General features: G+C 37.7%; 1 protein-coding gene across 2 annotated transcripts in view; it reads right to left on the bottom strand.

Annotated features, from left to right (window-relative positions):
- Positions 1-1,823, bottom strand: part of LOC149808115 (uncharacterized) — a 30,131-nt gene extending 28,308 nt beyond the window's left edge. Inside the window, exon 1 of one of the 2 annotated variants that reach the window (XM_089973528.1) lies at positions 1,585-1,823. The gene's annotated coding sequence lies outside the window, so the exon portion shown is untranslated. The remainder of the gene's footprint in view (positions 1-1,584) is intronic. The other variant, XM_089973522.1, reaches the window with a different exon arrangement.
- Between the last annotated feature and the right edge of the window lie 11,640 nt (positions 1,824-13,463).

Below are 13,463 nucleotides of genomic sequence, written 5' to 3'. Positions count from 1 at the left end.
ATTAATGAATTAGTACCGAGTAGATTATTCATAAAACATCCTTCTTAATCAGAAAAAACCATTTTGTAGATTCAGAAATCGCATTAACAAGGCGTAGAAAATGAATTTTATTAAAAAAATGCAAAAGTCATCAAACAAATAATGTTTCAAATGTTTCTTGCTTTATATATATAATATTATCATAAATAGAACACACCATTCATATTTTTCATTTAGAATTTTATTGGGATCTCGTATTGTTGCTAAATAACTTTTACTCTTTCTGTCCACCTTATTTATCTTTTTATATTTTTTTAAAATTATTTTAGTTACCGAGAAACAAAAAAGACTGACAGACATTTGTGAAGAAGCGCACCAATTAAAAAAAAAACCTACTAATTGCGAGATGACTGATCAACTTATCTCGTCTTATTATCTAGAAAATACAAAATACTTGTTTTCTGTTACATTTTCTACTACATTTTAGCTTGAGAATAACTTGAGGAAATAAAAGATAAATATATAAACTATAAATCCCTTCGTGATAAGGAAGCACATTTTTTTTCCTATAAATTTATGCATTTAGTACGAGATTTCATGTTGGACGTTAAGTAAATATTTGAGAAGATTCTCCTTTATTTCGATCTAAAATATGTCATTCAAACTTTTTTTGTTGCATTTGCCAGCCTAGAGAAAAAAAGGGTTAAAACTATATTTAATCTCTTAAATTTCGAAATGAATTACCCTGTCATTTCTTAATAAACTGATTGCATGAAATATTATGCTTAACGGTATGACTAAATATTTACTCAATCGAATCTACGTAAGCATTTTGATAAAATGGAGATAAAGGGGCGAAACTTCTCATATACAGGTATGCCATGGTACAGGTAAACACAAGACTGAATGCATCGACAGCTTCTTAACTTCTCAAGTCCCTCTCTCTCTCTCTCTCTCTCTCTCTCTCTCTCTCTATATATATATATATATATATATATATATATATATATATATATATATATATATGATCATATATTCATATTCACAGAGAGAGGGAAGGATAGACAGTTATAAGTTTACATTGATTTATACAGTATCGATCCCACGAAACAATTCAACTATATTATGCGTTTGATTTTGAATGAGTACTTTCAGGAATGTCACAAGTTTTTGATCAACAAATCAGATATTACACATATGCAAATGCGAATTTCATTAATTGATGTTGCTGATTGGTAATCACTAACTATATATTGCAACATGATTGTCATTTAGCGTCTGTGTCATTGTCATATTAGTGAGTATTCCATCGGAATTGGATTAAGCACTCGAGTGTTTTGGGGAGTATGTTCAATTGTTGACATTGACTAGAGGTACACAAATCTCTTTTATAAATATTGACACAGTGTTTCAAAATTACATTTGACAGTTTAATATATAAGAGACGTGGCCATCATTTTAAGTTGTCCTTCAGATAATTTATATACTAAGCAAATGCCACATTTTTTCGACGAATAAATTCTTTGTTTTATTTAAAGGCAACCATCAAGTACTTAAAAAATGATTTACATGACATTTAATGAATTATCATATAATTATACTCACAGCAGTGCGAAGTGTCCGTCTTTATGCATATATAAATTTCACTTCTTGTTTTGTAAGTTTCCAAGTCACCTGCGAAGTCTTTCGTTCCGTGTAATCTATCCAACACTGATTATCTAGTGCCGCTCACGAGGAGTAATATCTACTGGAGAGGATGAAGAAAAACTGGGACGACTTCCTTTTCAATCAGCTATCCACAATTATAAAAGATTGACAAATAGCATGTACTTTGATTTGAAGACAAAGACTACGGAGTCAATAGTTCTCTTTGTAGGCGTGACCGTCTTTGCTTGTCGCGTGCCTCCGTGACACGCCCTCGATCGATAAAAGGGACAGCGCCTGTTTGCTGTCTTTTGATTGGATAATATCCTTCCTTATGTCTGAATGCGACACAGTTTTAATTTAGATTGGCAAGCATTAGATTGAAGAGTAGATTAAGGGATACTAACAGTTAAGTACGTGGAGATTAAATTTCATTTATTGTCCTGTCATATTTAAGTCTGATACGACAATGCGCAAGGAGATGTGTCTCAGAGTTTCGCACCGGCGACAAATGGACGTGAGAGACGACCTATCGCAACACAAATCAACAGCATCTGTGCCGCTGCTGAGAAACGTGGCGAAATAAAATTTATTTAGTCGGGACCAATTCTAACTATGGCGTACAATAGTTGTGATTTCTAGTCGAAAGAGGTGACAGAAATTAACAAACAATCCGACACATACATTTATCTTGATACACATATGAACCTTCCCTGGTTCAAATATTGTGCAATTTCTCACGAGAAACTTTAAAAATAATAAACATTTTTCTCCAAACCAACCCCACCCCCTTTGTCAATATGACATCAACAGAACTATCAGACTTTAACACAATGTTTGTAGGTAATAGGGTCATTATTTTTTCTTGTCTTTATATTCATTACCGTTATCATACACTCAGCAAGAGCAATTACAACCTCTAATCCTGATAATTCAGCTGTTTCTATTACTTATCAATAACATTGCACCGATAAGGGTAATAATGAAGCAGTATATTATTATTATTATTATTATTATTATTATTATTATTATTATTATCATCATCATTATTATTATCATTATTATTATTATTATTATTATTATTATTATTATTATTATTATTATTATTATTATAGCAATAATATCTATAATAGGATGTAGCATAGCGATGACTTAATTTGGGACATACAAATATACACACACTTCCAACTCATAAATCAGTGCTATTGATATTTTCGATGCATACGTAAATAATTTCTCCAGAAGAAAAAAAAAGATGTTCAGGACAAACAACAGTTAGGCCGATTATTATTAAACTGTATATTCAAAATATATTCAAATGAGATCAACCAAAACCACAGTAAGATAAAAAGAAAAAAAGTAAGAAAGTAAGAAAATCTTACGCTGTAATTTCCTACAATTTTTTTACCTTTATATCAGAGTCAGTTACTGTCAGAAATAATGTCAATTTAAATCTCTCTCTCTCTCTCTCTCTCTCTCTCTCTCTCTCTCTCTCTCTCAGATCCACCAGGTGCTGCCCGGGACAAAGAGTCGAGATGACAGGGTTCTCCCGGGGGCCAACAGTAAAACAGACAATATTTTGTCTGGTCAAGGCTAAATTTGACTAAATGCGACCAATGAGAGCGGCAAATTTTTATCATCCAACAGGTGTAGGTGAGTGATATGGGTGATCAAAAGGACTGTAGCTCGTGGATTTAGAAACACATGTTTATCCTTGCTTTCTTACCTGAAAAACACCCAGCAGGTTATCGCCCGTGGATACATTCATAAAACATGCGGGTATCCTTTTCTTTCTTAGAATCAGATCTATAAATTGCACTTTAAAGATGACAATCTTTTGGTATAACCTTCATGGTCTAATTCCTTATCGAGAGAAAATAAGTGGAAAGTGATACGGTAAGAAACATAAAGCGAAAAAGCGAAAACGTAAGTGGTGTTGTAGTTACTTTTCTTGTTGTTGTAATAATCATCGTTTTTGCTTCTATTTTTATTGCTGTTAAACCTTACTAATATGTCCATTTGATCCATCAAATTGTTATGTTATGGAGTCATCCAGTATCTGTTGTGCAGAAAAGTACGTAAGACAAATATGACCAAGCTAATAAAAATCTATAAGTATTACCTGGCAAATAAAAATCTATAATTATTACCAAACTAATAAAAATCAACCAGAGTATAGTAAGAATATAAGTTAGTTCTGAGAATCATTTGGTTGCAAGAGCTGATCCACCAGTTAAAAGGGATCAAAACATGTTATTAAATTTAATAATGTTTGATCGAGTAATTGTTTTTTTTTATACTGTTTCAACTACTAGGCATGCGGCCAGATGCTTGCATGCAAGGCAACTATACGAATCATTTTGATGATGCACAAGCAAGAAGCATTCAGTGTAAAAGTACCAGGTCATAAATAAGCCACCCTTTTGAAAACCTGCTTTGATTGCTGTCATAAAGGATGTCTTAAGCCCCCCCCCCCCTTTAAAAATCCATTTTGACTTATGTCGTAAAGAATACGTTTTAGAAGGTTCACTGTTTAACAGAATAAATGTTAAGCTCCGGTGCATTTATTTTTAATTTTTTTTTAAAGAAGGCGTTCCTTCAAATAGAAAAATAGGTTTGATGAAGGTGTTTATTGGCAAACTGTTATATGTACCCGTTATGCCTACATTACAGAAGAGCAAAAAAGAATTTATCGCACATATTTATTTTTGGCTATGATATTGTCGTTCAACATGTATTACTCATAACCGCATCGAAGAGTTGATTTGCACACAAACATGCACAGGCACAACCCCCTACACACACACACCTACCTACCTTCCTACCTACCTACCTACGTAGCTACCTACCTACCTACCTAGCTAGCTAGCTAGCTAGCTACCTACCTACCTACCTACCTACCTACATACATACATACATACATACATAATCGCTCCGGTGGCCTAGTGGTTAGAGCGTCCGCCTCGGATGCGGGAGGTCGTGGGTTCGATCCCCGGACGAGTCATACCAGAGACTTAAAAAATGATACTAACAGCTGCCTCGCTTGGCGTTCAGCATTATGAGGTTAGTGTTAGGACTGGTCGACCTGGTGTCAGGATAATTTGACTCGGTGGGACATCATGCTACATGTCTGCGGCATGATGCCCCAGTGTTAGATATCACTATAAACTGCCACACTGCAGACATCGTAGTGATATGACTGAAAAAATGTTAAAACTACGTTAAAAATAAAAATCACATTACATCACATCACATCACATCACATACATACATACATACATACATACATACATACATACAGGTATGCCATGGTACAGGTAAACAAGACTGAATGCATCGACAGCTTCTTAACTTCTCAAGTCCCTCTCTCTCTCTCTCTCTCTCTCTCTCTCTCTCTCTCTCTCTCTATATATATATATATATATATATATATATATATATATATATATATATATATATATATATATATATATTCACAGAGAGAGGGAAGGATAGAGAGTTATAACATACATACATACATTTGCCTTTATCTAAGAAGAACATCCAATTAGTTCGTGTAATGAGCAGCTATTTTACAAAAATAGGTTTCGGACCGGCACTTTGAAAGAAAAATAAAAACAGCCAGGAAGGATTGTGCCTACCATCAAAGTCTGAATACCTAAAGGGAAATAATCATAGAAAACATGCGATTCGTAATGGCCGTTTGCGATTGGTTGTACGCCAGTGATAATGTTACAGCAAACCAATTTTTTCTTGGATCAGAAAGGTGTTGAAAACATATTTCAAACGAAATCTGCAGAAACCATACATTTTTCGTATTTAAGAAGCTCATTCCTTATATTCTATTTATAAAGACTTTTTCTAATCGGTAACGTTTTCAAAACAACAACAGAAAATGAACACAGAAAGAGCATTGATTCAGAACAGTTATTGTCTCTTTCCACTCAAAATACACCTCTGAAAGAGACTCGGAACTATTCCTGTTGACACTTCCTCACTAAAACAGGTAATGTAACTGCCGGTAACAACTCATTACTGAGAAGCAAAGTAGCGCGATTTTAAATAATTGATTTTACTCAACTTCTTGCCATGTCATGAACAAAACAGACAGCCAGAAAGTCAACAGGAGGAAAGTAACTTTTAAGACAGAATTTCAGAATCGATGGAATTTTATACGAAAGTATAAAATGTATACAAAAATTTATGCAAATCTACAGAACAAGAAAACATGGAGTGAATACTACTCACGAGCAAGGAAAACGAGAAAACATGGCGGAGGCTCATAATGCAGTAAGGAAACTGGAAAAGTATTTTAAAACAAGAAGAATTGCGACTGAAGAAGGCCTATACCTTGAATGCTATTATCAGGAAGGTACCCAGGAATTGGATATGAGACACATACCGAGAGAAAGAGTACCTGTTACGTACACAGTACTTATAGCCCTAAAAACCAGGAACTCAGACATTCTACAACAAATTTACTCAGTCAACAGAAAAGGAAGAGGGATATATAACAAGATCAAGAGGGAACTTGCCGGTATTAGAGTTTGAAGAACTAAATATTTAGGGAGAGACGGTAAAAGTTAAAAACCCAGTACTACTTCTAAAAATATCAAGAAACAGACAGGGGAACTCCATTTATCAGATATCCCCATGGCAACACCCCTAGAAGAAACGGTCGCCGGTTTCAAAGGGGCCCCGAGTGGCCGAGTGGTCTAAAGCGCTCACCGTTACGGATCACTGCTATCTCACCTCTGTCTGCTTTGGTTCGAGTCTCGGATTCGGCTAATGTGGTTATGTCAGAAAGCTTGCCAGTAGCTTCTCGTGAGTTGGTTCTTTCCATGGTTTTTCCGGGTTCTTCCTCCACCATTAATACTGGCATGTATAGCCTATCTTGTGCTGAAAAATGGCGTTAAACCTACAACAACAACAACAACCGTTTCGAAAATAAATTCGGAATAACGGTAGAAAAATCTAGATTGGCGACGGTTCCAGGATTGTCCATATACAACGGTATCAGAATACTGGAAATCGAAAAAACAAACCTAAGACGGATCAAAAGAGCTTTCTTCTTACACGGTTTTCTGACAAAAGCTTGGTACACGGGATGTATATACCACCGAAAGTGAAGCAGATGCGGGGAGACAGGGCACACCCCACATAAATGCCCCAAAACCTCGGCGGAAACCCACTAAAGGAGAACAGAACAAACCTACACAGCTACGCTTGAAATCTTCCCGACTATAAGGCAACAAGAAGAACAACAACAACCACTAGGACAAATATAACAACAACACCATCTGCAAGGTGATCAGAAACGTCAACACCATGTAGAAAGAAAAAAAAAACGTAGAACAAGGGCAACAACAAAGGCAACAAAATGGACAAAATAAACTCCAACAACAGCAAGACAAACAGAAACAAGAGACAGAGCGACAAAAACAAAACAAAAAACAAGAAACTACAAACTCCAAACAACAACAAGGAGAGAAACAACAACATCACTTAGTACAAAAACACATCCAGCAACAACATCAACAGAAGAAAGCACAACAACAAGTAGCAGGATTACAGAAAACAAAAGCAGACGCAATCCAACAAAAACAAAAGAAACAAACACAGCCAGTTTTGAAGAAGGAAAAACACAACAAGGGAACCAGGGGAAAAAACGAAACAGAAGAAAAGCAGCGAAGCAAAGAGAAAGCAAAATTTACAACAGAAACCAAAACAGCTGGAAAACCAAAATTAAAACCACAACCAGCCCAATGGACAGACGACATGGTAAATAAGTACTTTTAAGATTATGACGATTGCTCAGAATTCACGATGTCAACTACAACTACAGAGACAATAACAACTGAACCAAACCCACCAACTTCGACAGAAAAAGTAGACATAGATACACGAAGAAGAGCCCATAAGAGACAAAAGCGAATAAAAGATGTAAAAATGAGCAAAACGTTTTTACTGTATGATGATGAATGCCTGGAATAAATACCATTTCATCCCTTAAAAAACAAAAACAAAACATGTTTTAACAAAACAAAATACACAAATAACCCATATATATATATATATATATATATATATATATATATATATATATATATATATATATATATATATATATAACATTGCACTTATGAAAGGCATAACTAATAAAAACGATAGCATTAAAAAATATAGCATATACACAATTGCAAGTAAGACGGGAGTGCCTCCCCAAATGGTCTGAAAAGATCAACCGGGGAGAGCACCCTCCCAAAAAAAAGTTTTAAAAAAGTAAGAGCATTTGAAAATGAAGCGTGCTACCAGAAGTATTTTAAAATTCAGGAATGTACAAACTGTACAATTCAGTATAATACAGAACTACCTATACATTTCAGTTCTGGATGTACGATCCAGTACTACCTGTACAACTCAGTAATACCTGTACAAATCAGAACTACCTGTACAATTCAGTTCTACATGTACAATTCAGCACTGCCTGTACAATTCAGTACTACCTGTATCATTCAGTACTACCCTGTACAATTCAGTACTACACTGTGCTATTCAGTACTTCCTGTACAATTCAGTACTACATGTACCATTTAGTATTACCTAGTACAATTCACTACTAACCTGTACAATTCAGGACCTCCCTGTACAATTCAGTACTACCTGTACCATTCAGTACTATGTGTATCATTCAGTACTACCTGTATCATTCAGTACTATCTGTACAGTTCAGTTCTACATGTACAATTCAGTACTACCCTGTACAGTTCAGTACTACAATTAAAAAGCGCCACAGCTATTACAACCTTCAAGCCAGTCCATACAAGACAGGTATGGGTTAAGAGCAGGAAACACAACAATGCATCACTAGTCTCTGTACACACACAAAATGGACACAAGCACTATCCCTGGCATAGATATCAAAATCACTAAAACAAGCAATGAAACCAACCAAAATGCATAATTCCTACTGAGGGGAGTACTCGCTAGTGTTTATGGAAAAACTGTTGGATAGGGAGCCTGAACAAAGGGAAACCTAGTACCAATAAACCAAACAAGTGCGTGCACATGGAAAAGAAAAAGAAGAACCCACATCCATAACAATATAAAACAAATGTTCTTAATCTAAATTATTTCTGTTTTCTTCTCAGAAATCCCACAACGACAGATCGTATGGAGGGGAAGAGGACATACACTTATGAAATACCTTTATTTTTCGACTCAAAACGGGTCACCTAAAATACCTATCATTTATCATACCTGAAGGTCTCGGATATGTCCAAAATTTTAAAAGATGTATCTAATATGGAAATTAAATTTCCCGACCAATGGTGTGTCTAAATTGTCACAGAAAAGATTAATCGCCGTTTAGTTTGAACCAATCTTTATCAATTTGTCAATGAGTGTCAGAGACGATGTATACTTTTTCAATTATGTTTGGAGTTCTTGAGAACGTTTGTTTGGGGTGAAAATATGACAAACAAAGCGTGAAACGTCATTGTATAATGTCGTGCAGAAGCGAAACAACAAAGCCAGTGAGAGAAATTTTGGAAGCCACTTCTAAGTCTAACAGAGCAAAAACCATAGCTGAGATATACAAACATTCCACGTCGTTTTATATTGTTGGATTCAAACGTACAAAGCCTGGTCTTATTCAGGTTGGTGTGATACTCAGTGATGGATCATTTGAATTCATATTCTCTGAGACCTACTTTAAGTTAATTCTATCTAGGCTTACAATCATATTTTGTACTCATGTAAAGGGAAAGCCCGTTGTTTCATTTTTTTGTATACAAAAGCCCAATTTACAAGTTCAAATATTGTAACACAAAACTATATCATGTAGCTTGGTGGGATTATCTGCCCCTGGTTCAGATACCATGGCCTGTACGAGCAGAGATAAAACGAAGGCGACAAGAGGCAATCAAAACTCTATGAATCTAGGATAAATGAAGAGTATTCCATATTAAAAAATACTATCTGTGAGTAAAAGGAAACTTCGATGGAACTGAGACGTAATAGATGTCAACGTATATGCCTTGGAAAACGTTAATTTTGAAAATGAGGTCATACCAAATACTGCAAACTACAATTACTCTCGTAATGTGTTTGCCATGGTGCCCGTCCATGTCTGAAATGTAGTTAGAGTCAAGTCTCATAATCATCTTTTACGACCAAGCACATCTGCTAAATATTATCGCGATTAGCTGTGAAGACGTGTCAACGCGCCCATAATGGAAAAGCCAACGATGTCAACAAGGAAAATAACGGACGATGCTGCCAAGGACCAACGTAATTTCTGTCTATAAAAACAATTATTTTGGTAAATAAGCAATTAGACAATGTTTTAATATATTGGCATGCCAAATGTAAATCAACTAAAGAAATTCGCCACAGCCTGGAATAATGACACCAAGTGGCATAACAAAGGTAGGTATGCTTGCACTATTAGGACTTGCCGATGAGCCACTAGCTGACACTAAGACAGCTTTCCCCAGTTGAACCACATCATGTTATGAGCCAGACTGTAAATCAACCCAACCATTCCACACAAGAACATGGAACAAAGATATCGTGAGGTACAACAAAGACAGATATACTTGTACTATTAGGACCTCCGACATAGTTGCCGCTTCCGACCCTGAGGAAATTTCGTGAGACAGCAGGACAGTGATATCTAAAGATTCCTGCACGAGTCAGGCGGTCTGAAATCTCAATGTGTGGTTGCTGATGAGTAAAAGTGCAGTCGACATATCACAGCTACTATTGCCGTTGAAGCTGCTGCACAAGCAGAATGAGTCATCTTTCCAAAGTTTCCGTTGAACAGGTGCTCTCTGGATTTGCAAGATTATTGGATACTTGTTCCAACTTCATACAAACCGGGCAAAGATGCCGCGAAACTCACTCCAGCATGCGTTCGAGAATGATATCAACATTACAGCACCTCAATGTCAAAAGTGACCATTGTGTTCGGTGTGGACTTGATTATGCCGCTTAACCGCACAGCAAAACGCTATTTACCAAACAACAATGCGTTAAAATCTCAGCCCCAGGGGTTTTGAGTGATGTCTTTATAATCTTCAACCGTGACATTATTGAGGTTATTAATAATGAAACAAAAAGAAAAAAGTTTTGCGAAGATTCTTGAGAAGTTACAAAATACATTAGCGCAGGCTTAGGATGGACTCTTACCAAATCCGTTACAATTTTCTCCGTATATGCCTTTTGGATGGTCGAGTTATCTTCCAACACTTACATGTATTCCATCGTGGGTAGTAATAAATGTGAGTAAAAAATACAACCGGTGTTTTGAACGATCGCTCTTATATGCGATGCATCCGATGAGCAATCATACAAACTAGCCTCGAAATCACATACATCACTTGGACGAGCTTAAGTTTGCTATCAGAATTTCTCGTACAGGCCTCTTGGACCATGCTATAAAGTTTGTAAATGCATCGACAGAACATGCTGTGTCAACGATGCGTGTTTCATGCAGATTCCTCTACATTTGAGTGTCCAGCTCATGCTGCTTGATGAAGTACGATTGTTTGGAACCACAGACAGCGCACCTTGATTGCATCATGAGGCAACGATTTTTGGTGACCACTTCCATGTGCTCTACACTCTTTGTCCTGGCTTTACACTTGAGACACCACGAGTCCATGGTGACTATATGAGGAATGGAAATTATTTTGACAGTTGAAAATCCACTTCCACGGGAGTGTCCCTGGTGTCTTTGCTGGATGTAATCGACTCAGTACCACCAGCTCGAGCATGGGAGTGGTAGAGGGTGCGATTGTGGCCATCCACAGAGACAAACACGTCATGGTGAATTGTCTATCCGCTACCGATGCTGCTCTGTGCATGTATTGAGCGGGTGAATCTCTTTCCCGTACTAGAGTGTGTTTGACAAACGCCACAAGATATTGCTAAAAAGAAGCAGCATGCAGATCGTCCACTTTCAGAGTCAGCGCGTCAAGCGGCGAATCCCACGTTATAGTATGTAGCACGCAACTGTGTTAAGAGGGAGAGAAGGGTGCCTACCACCATGGTTGATCCTGCCGCGTTGGCTGTCACATAGGCTAACGTGTACCTCTCTGCTGCTGAACCAGCTGATCTGTAGTTGATAGTGTTAGAGGATTCTGTATCCGTCGGTGCAGTGGGATTGGCTGGAGCTACACCTGTACGAAATTCCTTGCCAACTGTCCCTTCTGAGTCGGTATCTCTGAATCAACATCTGTTGATTGCGCACAATTGCATGCGTTCATCGCTGTACATGATGAGGTTTGGGATGATGCTGGCTTGAGGTAAGTATCAATTGATTTCTTATACGGTTTGATTGTTCAGCTGCTATTGAGCCGACTTGAATAATGACTATCCGTTATTTTGAAGCGCGATCTGCGCATTGGCGGGATGGTCTCCGTACATTTCCACATATTTCCAGAAAGGCATTATGGGGAAGCAGGTACATATCTTCGTCGCGCTTCTCTATTTTTTGATGGGTGCTCGCGTTGAGATTAGTGATGTTCATGCCCTATTATTCAACGTACTTGTACTCATTGGTGGCGTCATCCACGAGAGTATTGTCGTTGAGACGGAGATAATCGGGAGTGAACATCCATTGCATGATGCTATTGCTATAATAGTGGTAATACAAATTACCATAATCGTTTTAAGCCATACCCAGACATGATGGCACCCAAGATGGGGGCTGCTGCATTTTGTACCTTTCGATCCAGGTCCTGTAAAGAAATATTTCGGATTGCTCGTTGAGGATCCGGGCCGTTTTTTGGAAACCCAGTTTCGCCTATCTGAAGATCTGCTACGGGAGATGGTGCTGATGAGGTCATCACCGATGACTGGATAATGATATTTTTGTTTTTTGTTTTGCCCACGGCTGTTTTTGCCGTTGAGGCTGCTCCAGTGGTTTCAGCTGAGACGGCCTTAAGAGAGATTGGGGACGTTTTGCCGGAAATGCATGGAAGGGTTACTCGCACGGAAGAAAAGATCGTGGATTTGAATCCACCAATTATTTTGCGTCGATGCACGGTCTCATTGTATCTTTATTTAATTTACGAATATTTTTAGGAGTTCTTTGTGATATACGTGCAGATAATAGGCCATTGTTTGGTTGTTGTTAGAGACGGCATTGCCGAACTAATCTGTCAGCCACAAGGTGATTTCCGAGATCGCGCACGTGTTCGTGATGGGATAGTAAATGAAGGAGCTTTGACGAAGTTGCATGAATGAGTGAGCCTGGGATGAGGGACGTCAATCCAGGTGGAATAAATGACGTTGTGGCTGAGCTGTGGAAAACAAGAATCCCTGGGCGATGGAGCAGTTGATAAGGAGGCTGTTGACGTCGTTGATATTGACTGAGAGATCTCCCTCGTACACTCCATTTTGGGTCAGAGATGTTCCCGCGCTAAACCCTAAAGGAGAACCGATCGAGTTGGCGATGTGGATTCGCAAGATTTAATTTCAGCAAGGATGATGAGAGTCCGAAGGGTTGAGGAATTGGGTTCGATTTTGATTTTGGATGATACGTCCCTGTTGGTCGTGATCAGTTAGGAGATTTTGTGGCGATGCCGGTGACGTTGTATCCCCCCGGAGAGATCGTACTCGTTTTTTGTTGAAACGCGAACACGTACGAAAACCGGTTGTTGTTTATGGTAACGTTCAATAAGCTATACCAGATTTCGGCGGAGATGATGACAATTTCGTACGACGACTGCTGGTTGAGTTCCAGGGGAGGATTATATCTCATTGTTGAAGTGACCGACTTGGAATCGAACAGGAGCATGGCATCGCTGAGAGCCAACCGTCTATATCAAGTC

This window comes from Sinohyriopsis cumingii, chromosome 1, assembly GCF_028554795.1.
Source record: "Sinohyriopsis cumingii isolate HCF-2022 chromosome 1, ASM2855479v2, whole genome shotgun sequence".
In the NCBI taxonomy this organism is placed as follows: Eukaryota; Metazoa; Mollusca; class Bivalvia; order Unionida; family Unionidae; genus Sinohyriopsis; species Sinohyriopsis cumingii.
This window is presented reverse-complemented; position numbering and strand designations above follow the sequence as displayed.